We start from the raw sequence: 14605 nt of genomic DNA, 5'->3' as shown, positions 1-14605 counted from the left end.
GGTGGCCCTCAGCAGCCCTGGGTACACAGCAGCCTTAGTATTCATTGTGGTATGAGTTTCTCTATGCAATAGCATTTTCCTATCTCCCACATGTAGCATTGTTATTATTATTATCATCATTGTTTATTTGAAAAATGTACACATCGCCTCTCCAGAGACATGCTTGTTGTGTCTTAAAACACATCCATTTAAAAAAAAGCTGTGAAAAAGCAAGCCAGGGCATAAAAACTGCACAAAACAGTTATTAAGCTACTTAAAATATTGATCAAACACTCCACATACGAGAAGGCAGTGGCGTAGCACCCACGGGATGGGGGGCGCAACGCCCCAGGCAGAGCAGTGGCAGAGGCATGGCCGGGCTGTCGAGGGGGCATGGCGGGGGCATTCCGGGGCATGGCAGGGGCAGGTGAGCGCACACACACGCCCCAGGCATAGTTTCCCCTCGCTCTGCTTCTGCGAAAAGGAGACCATAAAACAACTAAAAAGATACAACTCCTTGGTTAAAAGCATAAGTTAAAAGGGGTGCTAGATGCAGGAGATTTTAAATAATGCTTTTGAATGTATTGTCAAAGACTTTCAGACTATGTGGCCACGGTCTCCTAGTTTGTGCTCCTTTTGCTGTTTTGTGTTCTGTTCTCATCTTTCCGCCTATGTTCGCATGCTCCATCCTTTTTTGGTCTCCTGTGCTCAAAATGCTTCCTCGGGCCCATCTCTTGGTCAAACAGGCAGAAGAAAGAAAGGCAGAAGGGAATGAAAATGTGGCTGCCAAGGACAGAAAGGTAGGGGTAAGGCAGCCAAGGAATGGCAATGGAATGGGTGGAGAAGAGGGGGCGGGAGGGAACAAAAAAGCAGCCGCCTTTCAGTTATGTGGCACTGGGATTGGATTGCGGTGATTGGCAGGGAGTGAATCTGCAGAACAGTGGGAGCCATTGTGAGCCTCACCCCCAAAATCCTGTACACTGGAGCTGTCGCGCACCTCACTGGTGCATGGAGATTGGCTAGAAGTCCATCATCCCCATCCGGCCAGGCTCTTACTCAATTATATAGAGAGATATTTTTATGCTGTTTTTATGTTCCTTGCTCATTTTTCATCTATTTTTATACTGTTCATTTAGAATTATTTCATTTTACAGTGTTTTTGCTTGCCATATAAAAGCCACTAGGCTTCTTTGCTGCATCAGCAGCTGCAGCAGCAATGGGAAAACCACATAACTTTGTTCCAGTGTGAAAATATCTACATTTCCAATAGCTTAATACCATTCAGTAATCTCAGTGCAGAATTCTGCACAAGTTGATGCTTCCAGCTAGTTTTCAAAGAGAAAGCCAACACAGAATACACTGGTGTGATCAGACCATGGATAAATGTGGCTAACTATTATATGTCCAGTATTCTCAATACTATAGACCAAAATATTTTCCTTGGGTTTTACTTTGGACCAGCTTCCTATGCTCTCCCCCAATGAGATCCTTCACCAGATCAAGGAGCGATTATTTGATAAGGAATATCAGTCATTACTTGGTAAAGCAAGGAGTTAGTGTTCACTCCTCCACTTTGACATTATACCTGGGAAATGTCGGATAGCTGATTATTTAAATATACTTTCTTACCCTAAACTGAGATGGGTGATCACCAAGGAAAGAACCAACACGTTCCCTCTCACATTACCTCTAGAGAGGTTTCTGAAATCTGCACATCAGAAGTGTGCTTGCACTTACTGCCAAACTCTCGAAGATTCGCTTGAACACACCCTGTTTGTTTGCGTGAAATTTATGGGATTTAGACCCAACATTTTCTTCTGGCCCCCATTTTGGCAGGCCCCTGTTTTCTTAATTCTAAACTGAACTACCTCTTGAATAACCAGGATCCTGTGATATTGGAAATGGTGGCCAAGTTTCTGACCAACGCTCTGAACTAATCCCTTGGGTTTTTTTCCTTTTCTTTTCCTGTTTATATTCCCTCCATGAATACTGGATATGTATATTTTTCAGCTACTTCATTTTGTTTGTTTCTACTCTGTTATTTTCTATTTTGATAAAGGTTTCTGATCTGATCTATAGAGCTGATATTCTCCGCCTAGCTCCCCTCCCTTTCCCAGCCACAGGAAATGAAGCTTGTCTGGAAAAAAAAGTTTTAAAAGACCTCCTGATCATCAGGGAGGGCAGAAGCAGAGCAGGGGAGGTGGGCTGGAGCCAGAAACAGGCCCTGCTTGTGCTGTTCCTTGAAAACGCCAACTCTATATATCAATATATCGATTGAGCATTAGAGAAGCAGCAAGGAACGGGGGAAGGGGGAAGGCATGGATGGCAGCCCAAGGAGTTGGAAGGGTGAAGCTATGCAGGCTGGCCATGGGCAGAGGGAAGAGGTCTGGGACAAAGCTGTGCTCACTGGAAAATCTCCGCACTCTGGAGGTGAAGCAAAATTACATTCATGCTACAAGCGATTTTGCTTGCCACAGGGAGACTAGAAAGTGAAAGCAGGGCGTGAGGATATACATCTGTACAAGAAATCTTGCTGCAACAGACATTTGCCCCATCGCACAGCAGATGCCTTGTGCGTAATCAGCTTATAAACATTGGTTTAGTGTGCTTACTGCCTCACCTGACTTATAAATACCATCTCTCCTGAGACCTACTCAAGGTGGCTCAGAAATGGCACAATAAAATCATAGGGAAGGAAAGGAACTTTGCTTCAGAACTTTTAGCACCAGTGTAATTTAAACCTACTGTTAAAATTTACTGTGGGGCTTGTTTGTATACCTTCATAGCAAACCATCCAATTTTAGCATTATGATTAAAAAAGAGGAAAAACTCCAAGTTTTGGAAGGAGTTAAGGATCTAGTCCCAGCAGCTCTATGCAAAACTGCCATATTTGCTTTGGTAACTGAAGTGTCTGCTTGGAAGAGATACACAATTTAGTTTGTTCAGAGAGCGATTTATCTCACTTCCCTTTCTGTTAGCGAGAGCTGTCCTTCTAGGTCAAGGTTGAAGTCTGTGCCATGCAGACTAGCAAAGCTACCGCTTTGATATTCTACATAGTACCTGGCCCAAGGATAAACAAACAACTCATTTTTTTCAATGCTTCAAAGTAGGATTTATTGGCTTTTGTGAACAAAATAATCTTCCCAACAACAAAGAAGAAAAGCAAAGGCGAAGAAAGGAAGCAGTGAAATCGGCATGAGCAAAAGAGAGGTTTTTTCCCCCCACAGTTTGATAGATCTTTTTGTTCGGCCAGGTGTAATGTTTGGAGACTACATCAGCAAGGCAAGAGTACAACTCTGCTTTATGTGAAACACAGTGAAGCCTCAGCTACTTGTCCATCCTGAACAAACCCCACCTGAGTAGAATTTCCCACATTCTGGAGAAAACAGTGTCCTGTCCCCTTAGAAGAGGCTTAATAGGGTGTTATTTACCAGGTGATGCTACTCACATCCAAGTTTTAACTGAACATTTCCACACATGAAGCTTCTCTTCAAGGGACAGGACTTTTTTTTTCAGGTTGCCAAAACGGTGGGGAAAGCATCAACACATGCACGCCCAAGAGTCATGTCATAGACCTCTTGTTTGCCTTCTGGAAGGCCGTAGCATCCCTCTAGGCAAATTTTACCTGGGAGCTTCCATTTGCTGATTTCTTTGACCTCCTGCACCTGTGCATTTTGGGGTACAGTTGGTTAGATCTGAGCCATCCTTTACCAGGGTTCAACCAAAAATAAGGCCGCAGCAAGACTGGCAGGATTTTCTCAGGATTGTATTGTGGAATATTAATACACTTGACTGAAGAATAACATTGTCCCAATCATTCGCCCTTTCCACACGGGCCAGTAACAGTGCCGTGGGGACGGCAAAAACGCTGTCCCTAGGGAGCTGTTCGCATGGGGGCGCAGCTGCATCGCAGCCGTGCCGCCCTCGCTCCCCCTCCAGCGGTGTGAAGCCACTGTTTCCCAACCTCACTCCCCGAGCGAGGTTTTTGGGAAACAGCGGGTTTGCACGGCAGCGGCTGGAAGGCGCCATTCCCCCCCCTTTCCCAAATGCCTTACCATGTCCTCCGGCCTCTGGTGCATCACACAGGCCAGGGGACAAGCCCCCCCCCCCGCCCTGCGACTTCCGAGCTGTCGCGCAGGGCAGGGGGTGTGTGTCCCCTGGCCGGAGGACACGGTAAGGCATTTGGGGGACGGCACAGCCTGCATGGAGGCTGAGCTGTCTTCCCCACCGCAACCGAGACCGTTCATGCGAACAGTCCCGGGGGGGTTGGGTCGGCGTCATGTACGCTGACCCAACCCCCAGTGTGGCCGTGTGGAAACTGCCATAGTTTGTTCCTTTGCCAAACAGCACTTCTTGAATTTTGTTCAATAATATGTAGAAAATAGTCAGTTCCATGGTTTATTGTCATTATATTCCATGGGGACTAATTTCTACATAGCAATACTTACGGTATGGGTTTTTGATCAGATTGCACTCACAAGTAGAACAAAATAATTGCCTTTACTGCTTACATTTCACTTAATCTGGATCCTGTTGTATCAGGCCCTGGATCCCTGTAAGATGACTGGAGGGAACATTTCCATTGAAAATTTGTGAAGAGGGTTTTACTTGGCATACTAATGCAAGGCTCCTAGGTTGTAGAATGTCTCTTCTAAGCAAGCCTGAGAATCTGAGCCAGTGCGATGAGGTAGTTAGGGCACTGTATTATGACTGGGGAAATTCACTTTCAAATCCTCCTCAGCCATGAAGCTTACAGGGCATAAACTATATCACAGAATCTTTGTGAGGATCAATTGTTTGTCTGGGAGGCTGTGCCCATGAGCTGAGCTTCTTGGCGGAAACATGAGGTAGTCATGAAGAAACTAATAGAAACATAGGACCAAAATTCATGTACAGGACATCTGGGTGGTTGACTCTGTGGCCAGAGAGAAAACAAATATGCATGGGGAGCTCAAGCTAGGGTTCTGCATCTGTGATGTACCCTGTATCTTTACATTTTGCACCAATTATGCTGCCTCCTAGATCCCAAACACTACTCTTGTTTGCCTTCTCAGTTATGGCAAATTTTGCAAAGAAAACGTGCAGTGCTCGTTGAGAGGACTGTACGTATGTGCCCAATAAAAGTAATTTGTTCCAGTTGCAGAATTCTGCTTTTCTGGACATGGAATTCTGATGGTGTAGGGGCTCAGTGTGAAAAAGCAAAAAAGGGAGCACAACTTAAGTATTTTTATTAACATGCACCACAATTGCACATCAGGAGGATTTCGTGATGATACTGTTACTCAGACTCTCAGTTTCCACTGCTGTTTTTTCCTGCTTTCAATATGACCTTTTGGGTAGAGTAAACATGTTTTGATGGGAACGTTGCAGTACTAGGCATATATGATCTTTGGCCTATGTATGATGTGTACTGCATAACCTTTGTGGAAAGTACTGCCTAAGGTAATCCATCATGGAGCAGTCTTCTGGATTAAAGGCTGTGACCCTCAAATGAACATGCAGTTTAAATGCTTTCTGGCAACATTTGTTTCATATTCCATTGTGTATCAAGAGAAGGGAAGAACCCGCAAGACAGAGTTAAAATGAAACATACCTGCATCATTTTATGGTAAGACCATTGTTAACCAGATCTTCTGTAAAGAGTTTTATATGCATTCTCCCCATACAATCCACCAGTCCATGTATATAAGTATGTCTTACTTGAATTCTTGTGATCCATTGAGTTGAACTAGCCCAAGAACTATTTGTCCATCAAAACACTGTAAATGCTTCTATGGCTTTCCATTTGGATTGATGTACAGCAGTGGCGTAGTGGTTAAGAGCAGGTGCACTCTAATCTGGAGGAACCGGATTTGATTCCCCGCTCTGCCGCCTGAGCTGTGGAGGCTTATCTGGGGAATTCAGATTAGTCTGTGCACTCCTACACATACCAGCTGGGTGACCTTGGGCTAGTCACAGCTTCTTGGAGCTCTCTTAGCCCCACCCACCTCACAGGGTGTTTGTTGTGAGGGGGGAAGGGCAAGGAGATTGTCAGCCCCTTTGAGTCTCCTACAGGAGAGAAAGGGAGCAATATAAATCCAAACTCTTATTGTTATTATTTGGACAGTCTCTGTGGCCCCCTGGTTTGCAAGAGGAATTCCCACCACTTGTAACCTGTATAACTCTCCTCCTCTGGCATATTAGAGAAACCCTGGTGGTACAGAGTTTTTTTTAAAAAAAGATTACTTATATCCTACACTCTTGCTTCCCAAGACATCAAAACAATGCAACATATTATCAACAACTTTTCAAAAATCCAGCAATAAAACAACAGCATCTGAAAAAGCAGCAGCATTTTAAAAAAGATTAACCGTAAAACCCTACATCAGTAGGAAAACCATGAAAAGGCAAAGAAAATAATCAAGTCAGAAAATAATCAGGTCAGGAAAAGAGAGGAGGGGGATTAAAAACATTAACACTATCAGTAGACTCAAGCAAAAAAAATCAAGAAAATAGTATGTAAACCTGGGGCCTAAAATGCATACCAGCCCAATCTAGGGAGGGATGGGGGGGACTTCCGGACCCAGCATGGAACTATGCCGCCCAGAAAAGCCTACTGCCTGAAGAGTTTTGCCAGCCTAAAGCTGAATGCCGGTGCAGCTGGAGGCAGGCTAGGGGGCTTTCCAGTCAGTTCCCATTTTGAGCCAGGAACACCCCCAGCACTGGTCAAGAGGGCTTTTGCCCGGTGGAGGGCTTTCAGGCAGCCAGGGATGTTTGAGAGTTTGCTGCTTTCCCATGCTGTCTGGAAGCCCTCTGGAGTGGGCTGTCTGATTCGTGAACTATTATAAGACAAGAACTCCAAAGCTCAGGTGCACAAAAAAAGTTCCTGTTTTGGGTAGATCTTCATCTTGCTCTGAAGAACTGGCTACACAGAGCAGAGTTACTGAAAAGTATCAAGCTGATATGGAAACTTGCAGTCTACTAAACCACATGTGGCTTTAAGATTAAGCACTACCATTTTGAATTGTGCCTAGAAACAAGTTGGTAGTCAGCGTAGCTCTCCTCAAACTGGAGAAAGATGTTCATGTAACCCACCTTGGTGGCTACTGAATGACGCTGAGAAGGATGACTGGGAAAGAAGAAAAGGGACCATTCTTTGGCGGTCCTGATGTGGCATCCATTGAAGAACACCGCCTCAGTCGATTGCGTTTATTTGGAAGTAATTGCAAGTAATTATGCTTGGCACCTAATTATGCTGAATGACAGCATAAAACTGGCTGTCCGTCCCCCTAATACCATGAGAGGGCAATCCTAAAAACACTTCCCACACTGAATAGACCCTCCCATTTTCTTGTCAGCTATGTTTTTGACATCTTTCTGCAGCCAAGCAAATTAGAAACATGCTCTGTTTCCCTGCAGGCGGTTTTCAAAAATTCTGAATCACTGCAGGATGGTGGGATAGAAAATTGGTGCACACGCACACACACACGCACACACATACACACACCCCACAAATTTCCCATGGATTTTGTTATCTGCGGTTATCATGTATGGGATTAATAATCCACCATAGAGCCACATATCCTCTCTTGTAACTTTGCTTAAATTGCCAGCCTGATTACATTTTATGACTTCGCATTCTTCTTCAACATAATTTACTTTTCACTTAGGAAATATGTGTGTCTCAGGGGAAACAGTTGGCTTTGTGTTCTCCCTGATTGCTTTGCAGATTATGAAGAGCAACTGCAAGCATCTAATAGATCTGTTAAGATCTTACTGCTATTCAAATCTGGCTGCTGCTTCTGCTGCTGCTTCAGGCAACTTCTATTTAAGATTGTCTGTAACTCATCCCCTTCATAAAGACAAGGGTAGTTCTATTATTTTCTTCCCCAGACTTCAGATACTGTTTACATTTCATCTATTCCAAATATGGCACCTGAGATGTGTTTTTTTAACCACCTACATGATCTACTACAGGATGAATTTATGCTGGATCGCTGCTGCATTTCTCCCACTTGGTATCTACACGGCGTCTCTTTACTTCAAATAATTCCTACCCAAGCCACTTCTCTCACACATTAATCACAATTTTCTGAGTTCAGCCCAGATCAGCTTTCGTGACACTACTGTGTTCTAAAAACTTACTTAAGAGGAGTTAAGTGCGTTTTGTGGGGGCACGCACACAACTGCCTCAGAGTTATGAACATGGCTGGAACTTGGCCCAGGCAGATCTTTTCCCTTCCTCTGTTGAGGTAATCATGACAACAAGACCGGAGGGCTGCCAGAAGAGAGATTTTGGGGCAGCTGCCAATATCCTTTAGTTTGTCTAGATTCCATTGGTTACACAGGGGCAGGGAGAGCATATCTTAGTTTATCTCATCACTTTGGAAGCCTCCTGTTCAGTGGAGTCATCCCTGCCATTCGGCAGTGGAGCAGCCACCTCAGGCAGCTCGATCCTAGCCACCAGTAACAAGCATCAAATTGGCCTATGTTAATTTATTAGCTACATGCCTGCCAAGTGGTGGAAATATTTGAAATCTAGACATGGTACAGCTTGTTTTTAGAGGCTGGAATTTTCAAACATGTAAACAGAGAGAAAATTGATCTGTTACTGGCTTCTGCATTTGCAGGAACTCCATAATGAAGTCTATATTAGTCTTCCAAGGAGGATGGTGCATTTGTAGGAATCTCTCTCAAGCAAAGGGGATGGTTTCCCTGTACACAGTATGACTGTTTATGCACTTGTCCTTCAGATTAAGTGTACATTCTCTTTGGGTTTGAATCTTGATTACACACAGATTTCCCCCTTTTCAGCAGTCACTTTGCCTTCAGATCAGAGAATCGTCATGGTTTTCCAAAGCTATGAAAGTGTGACTCTTCCTCTCCGTTTTCAGGGAACATGAAATAGATCAGAATGCATTTAGCTTTCTTCAGGTTTTCTCACTCCCCCCTGCTTTTTCCTACACATGCCACAGCACTTCCTCCCATTCTTTGGGCTACCATTTCAGAAGGATCAGAAGGACTTTCTTTTTTTTTTTCACACTTAAAGGCTATTGCTGGAGCAATAGACCGAGTGAAATTGAGAAGACCATGGCATGGTCTAGCAAACTAATGCTAGGCCAAAGATGGCCCGGGGGCGGGGGGGGGCAGGAAGATAGTAGGGAATCTCCCCAAATGGAGATTAAACAAAAATGAGGAAATGGGGGTGGGCAAAATGGCAGATCAGATTGACTAGGGACACTTCTCAGGAGGACAATCCTTGTGGAAACAAAAAAAAATGGGGAAACACCCCCTGGGGGCATGGTGGGGGCGTTCCGGGGGTGTGGCGGGGCGTTCCAGGGTGGGGACGGAGGACGCACCAGTGCACCGGACGCTTTTCCCCCTTGCTACACCTCTGACTACACCACACTGGTTCTGACTGCTCTAATTCTCTGGGATGGTTTCCCAGAAGGAGTTTGCAGGGATCCAGTGTCAATGCGTTTTCTGAAGGGCTGGAAAAAATGTTTCTTTTTGGCACACATTCAGCTAATAATTATTCAGAGACTCTCAAATCTGATTATTTCACTCAAATGTTTTGGTTGTATTGGAGATTATTGATTTATTTTATCTGATTTCGTACATCTCCTTTCTCAGTTGGAGAGGCGATATATAAATGTATGAACAAACAAGCCTGCGTAATCAGTTTCAAACACAGTGCCAGTCCCCTGACTCCCATATATTTCTTTTTGTGGCTTCCACCATTTTATTGGGGAAATCTCTTCTTAAAAGCCTTGTTTCTTTTTGTTAATGTTTCTTTTTCAAGCTGAGCGCCACTGGCGATCGCAGAAGCCTGCCAGTTTATCTGTCTTTCAATTTCTGAAGCTTTATTAATCAGCACATCCCCTGAAGCAGCTGATGTGAAAAACCCACTACAAGAATAAACAAGCACTATTATCAAAGTTCTTTTGGGGGGGTGGGGAAGGATGCGTAAGGTCCTCATTAGAAGCATTATTGTTATTGGGAGTTTGGTTGATAATTGTGATCTGATCAATTTGCCTCTGCCAGATAATGCCGCTTAGTTGTCTAAAATAGAATCGTAAGACTTGCAGGAACACAAGGAGCCTGGGTTGTCCGGTCAGGCTGCATCTCACGTTTTCTAACTCTGATCTTGAATGGGGCTGAAGCCTAAGGAAAGAATGGGCTCCTAACAGAAATTCCGACACCCAACCATTCAGATGGGAGAAAAGGAACAGCTCACTTCACTTGTTTACAATCCACCTGGTGGCTTTCTGCTCCTGTTTTGATTCCATTTACAGTGCATACTTCCCTGTGGCTCTGTGGAACACGACAACTGGAGGCTCTTCCCAATTATATTGTATTATGTCCCCTTTACTCAGAGTCCAGATCTAAATTCCTCATGGCTCTTTTAGCCAGCGTCAAGTTGTGTTCAGTGGTGGAGAAAACTACCTTCCTTTAGCTGATGTAGATATATACATCACTTACCTGATCTTGTTGTACGCACTGGCCACCATGAAAATTGGGACTAAGCCCTCACTTGAGGCCTGGCCCATTATAGTATGACTTACATGCTTGTATCTTACAGCTAGGGATTTCTATTATATTTTAATCTCATTTTAATTTGTTTTAATTGCCCTCTCTGTTAATGCTTGTATTTTTGGTTCCTATGATTCCAAATAGAGAAATCATTTAGCTTCTGTGTTCTTATGGGGGAAACATATGGGACAACTGATTTTATTTATGCTTTCCCTCAGAAATGCAAGCAGCTTCAAAAAGGTACCAGTGGTCTCCCACCCAGGAGTTCACTATTTGCCACATTATAACTGTTACATTTTTATCCCATCCTTCCTCCAAGGAGCTTAAGACAGCTTAGTGTTCCCACCTGTCCATTCACAAAAAAGTCCTGAGAGGAAGACTAGGGCTGCAGTCATAAGGACACTTCCCTGTGGATGACATGGGACTTATATCTGAGTAGATCTCATAAGGGTTTCTCCTCAGGTGAGTATGTGAGACTGGCCCAAGGTCACTTCATGGCTTGGTAGAATTTAACCCATATCTTCCAAGCGTTAGTTTAGCATGGTTGTCATTCAGTTCATAGCTGCTTAGCATCAATTAAGCTGTGGTTTTAAGGATTCCCAGAGCATTTGTTTGGACCTGTTGTGGAAAGAGGGCAAAACTTGCCTCCTACAATGGTTGGCCCAGGCCCCTGTCACAATGAGGACTTCCAAAAGTCATGCTTTACATCCCCAGGGCTTCTTGATTTACACAAGTCCTCCTCCCTAAATGGATATCAAGGGTTATCCACATTGGGAAATGCCTTTGGGTTTGGGAGGGGAGGGACCTCAGTGAGGTATCATGCCATAGAGCCCACCCTTCAAAGCTGCCATTTTCTTCAGGAGAATTGATTTCTATAGCCTGAAGATCAGTTGTAATTCTGGGATTCTCCAGGCCCTGAAGCTTGGTGATGCTAGTTATTTTGCTAGCAAAAATATTTCATAATAATGAGTAAAGGAATGACATTTCTAGTTGCTGTGGAGAGTTAGTCCAGTTATTCTCAATTGTCTGCTGGAGTGTGTTATGAGGGGGTTCGTCAAGAATGTAACACTGAGCTGGTAACAGTGCAGAAAGTTATCTAATAAAGTCAGCTGGTTTTTTTTATGTCTAGGTTTTTAATGCAAGGTACTATTGGAGTCCTGACCTGAATAGTCCCAGGCTGGCCTGATCTCGTCAGATCTCAAAAGCTAAGCAGGGTCAACCCTTGTTAGAATGTGAATGGGCGACCTCTGAGCACTACCAGGGTCATGACTCAGAGGCAACCAATGACAAGCCACCTCCAAATGTTTCTTGCCTTGAAAACCCTATGGGGTTGCCATAAGTCAGTTGGACTTGACAACACTCACACATTACTGGAGTCCCCTGACCTAGATGACCCAGGCTAGACTGATCTCATCAGATCTAAACTGCTAAGCAGAGTCTGCCCTGGTTTGTATTTGGGTAGAAAACCATGATCACTATGCAGAGACAGGCAATGGCAAACCACCTTTGATCGTCTCTTGCCTTGAAAACCATAAAGGATTGTCACTAGTCAGCTGTGAGTTCATGCCACTCTACACCCCCACACACTCTATTGGAGTAATAGATTGGTCCCTAATACTGGGTAAAGTGTGTATGCGTGTATAACTGCTTAAGTAGCAAAGTGATTTTTTTCTCACAACCTAGGATGTAATAACTATAGCTCACTTTCAAAAACAGAACAGTATCATTCATACTGAAAAATATGCTTTTTCCCTCCCACAAGGGATGCCTGTGTAGGTGTGGAGCTGTAGTCTGGGAAATTAAAAAATGCAAATTAAAAAAATGCAAATGTAAAAGCAAAGCAAAACCGCTTGCCATGGTGCTCGAAGGGCTTTCTTAAATAGCAGCAAATTAAAGAAATGCTATGTAATCAAAGTTTATATCTAGCCTTAAGAAAGAAAAGCACCTCTCTCTCTAAATATAGTGGTAGTACTATCTGCCTGCTTTTGACACTGTGTGCCAATTACTAGTGAATTACCAATACTGCGCCTCATAGTTTTAACAAGAAAATGCCTCTACCAAATCACTTTAGCTGGTTTAATTAACTAATGACAATTAGCAGGGATATTGCATTTGTGCACTGCAGTCAAGAATACCTTTTCTTAGAAAAATCCCACTCATGCATTGTGCCGTCTATGGTATAATTGACTAGGAGTGGCCAGTATTGGACTCCTTTAACTTTTTGGAGCTGAGCTAAGGGCATAATAAATGTTCCCTTATTACATTGTTGGAAAGCAGTGGCCGCCTACACCAGTTAGCCCAAGCCTGTCCATAGTTTTAGAGGTATCCTGCTGGGTGCATAGAGAAGAATTTTGTACACTACCAGGTGGTCAAGACAAGGATGCCTATTTCTGTATCCATGGTGGATTCTGCACAGCATATGCATAATGAATTGCAGTCATTATAAAGGAACCCATTTTCCTTTTTTTCCATTTCCATGTCATTCGGGCAGCGATTGGAGCCCATGAAAACAATCTGAGGTGCTTTCACACCTTCACATGGAGATGCTTCTCTTTTTAAAAAAACATTCCTGCAACACATGCATAGCTGCGCAGGCATACAGAAATGAACCCCGCAGCCATGCCAGTCATCCCACAATACCATCCGCTGCACCTGCATAGCTGCACATGTGCAACACATGGAATTTTAAAAAGGAAAAGGAACCTCCCAGCAATGGCAGGGCAATAATGATCGTATTGCTATAGATCGGTCATACTCGCTGCCAAAGGGGAAAAACATGTTTGGGGGACTTTGTATCCTACTGGGTGCTCAGAGAATTTGCCCACAACCTGCTGAGCAACCTGTCCAGAATGGCAGGCCAGCAGATTCTCCCTGACAGTGGATATCATGGGATTTAAAGTGAATGGGTGGAGTAAAGCATCTCCTGCCTGGCCATTTGCGTGAAGCCGCTCCCACCTGGGATTTTGCAAAAGAATCGCTGGTTCAGCAATTTTAGAAAATCCTTGGTTGAGGGAAATAAAACAGGAGAAGCTCGTTTTGGAGATGGGACCAGTGAACACACACACACACACACACACGCCCCTGCACATGGTTTGTATTGCGCCCTTCACCTGTTACATTTGCCCTGTTCAGAATTCTCCTACTGTGGCCCATCAGTCTCTGCAATTGATCACAGGCAGACTCATGTTTAGAACACACATTTACTTTGATGCCATGAAATTCACATGAAACCGGCATTGGTCTACAGTAAACCAATCCAGAGTAAATCCAACTCGTCGTACATGTGACAATTATTAATTTCTCCTTAAACCTTTGTTCACACTACCTTTCCGTACCCTTTTTTCCCCCATTTCTGGTTTCCTAGAACTTAGAGAAGTCTGCTTTATTTACCTAAATCCTTTTTGTTTTTCATAAGAATCTTTCCAAATTAAGTGCCTCATATTTAATAGAACCATATATAATGTGAAAGCAAATTGCAAGTGGTAGTATATTTGGATGTTGCGTCGTAATTAAAAGTTGCAACAAAACTCACTCTACCAGACCACTGTAAGGCTAAGGCATACTATTTTATTTGGCCTGAGGGTGGGAGATACAAGGTGGGAACATGTCTTAGTGGTAAATCTAGTTGTCTTTGACTTCCCAGTAGCTAGATGTCAGGTTTGATTCAGACTGTGCCGGGTCCAGATCTAGTGATGCCAATCACAGTGTTTGACCTTGGAGGCGATTCTAACTGTGGAAGAGAATCCTCCCCTTCTTGATTCTTACCATCGTGGCTGACAGCCAAAATGGATACAAGGCCAACTGCCCAAGTCAGCTGATTACTATGTTGTTCTTTAGTATGTTCAAGGACTGTAACAACCAGGTTTCCCATGGAAGCTCAGAGCTGATCCTGCACCTTTGAAATTCAGCCCCAAAGCATAAAGATATATGACTACCACAAAAGATAATTTCTTATGTCCTTATAATGTAATTAAAATAATGGATAACTGCCCCATTGTGACTCCATTACAGTTTCTAATCCTTACTTTGTTTTAATAATCAGACAAAGCAGTTAAAATGTTTGCCAAGTCTTGCAGAACAAAAGTTTTTAAAGCACTCTTAACCAAACATATAT

The sequence above is a fragment of the Sphaerodactylus townsendi genome, linkage group LG13 (genome assembly GCF_021028975.2).
Source record: "Sphaerodactylus townsendi isolate TG3544 linkage group LG13, MPM_Stown_v2.3, whole genome shotgun sequence".
Lineage (NCBI taxonomy): Eukaryota > Metazoa > Chordata > Lepidosauria > Squamata > Sphaerodactylidae > Sphaerodactylus > Sphaerodactylus townsendi.
Note: the sequence above shows the minus strand (reverse complement) of the source record.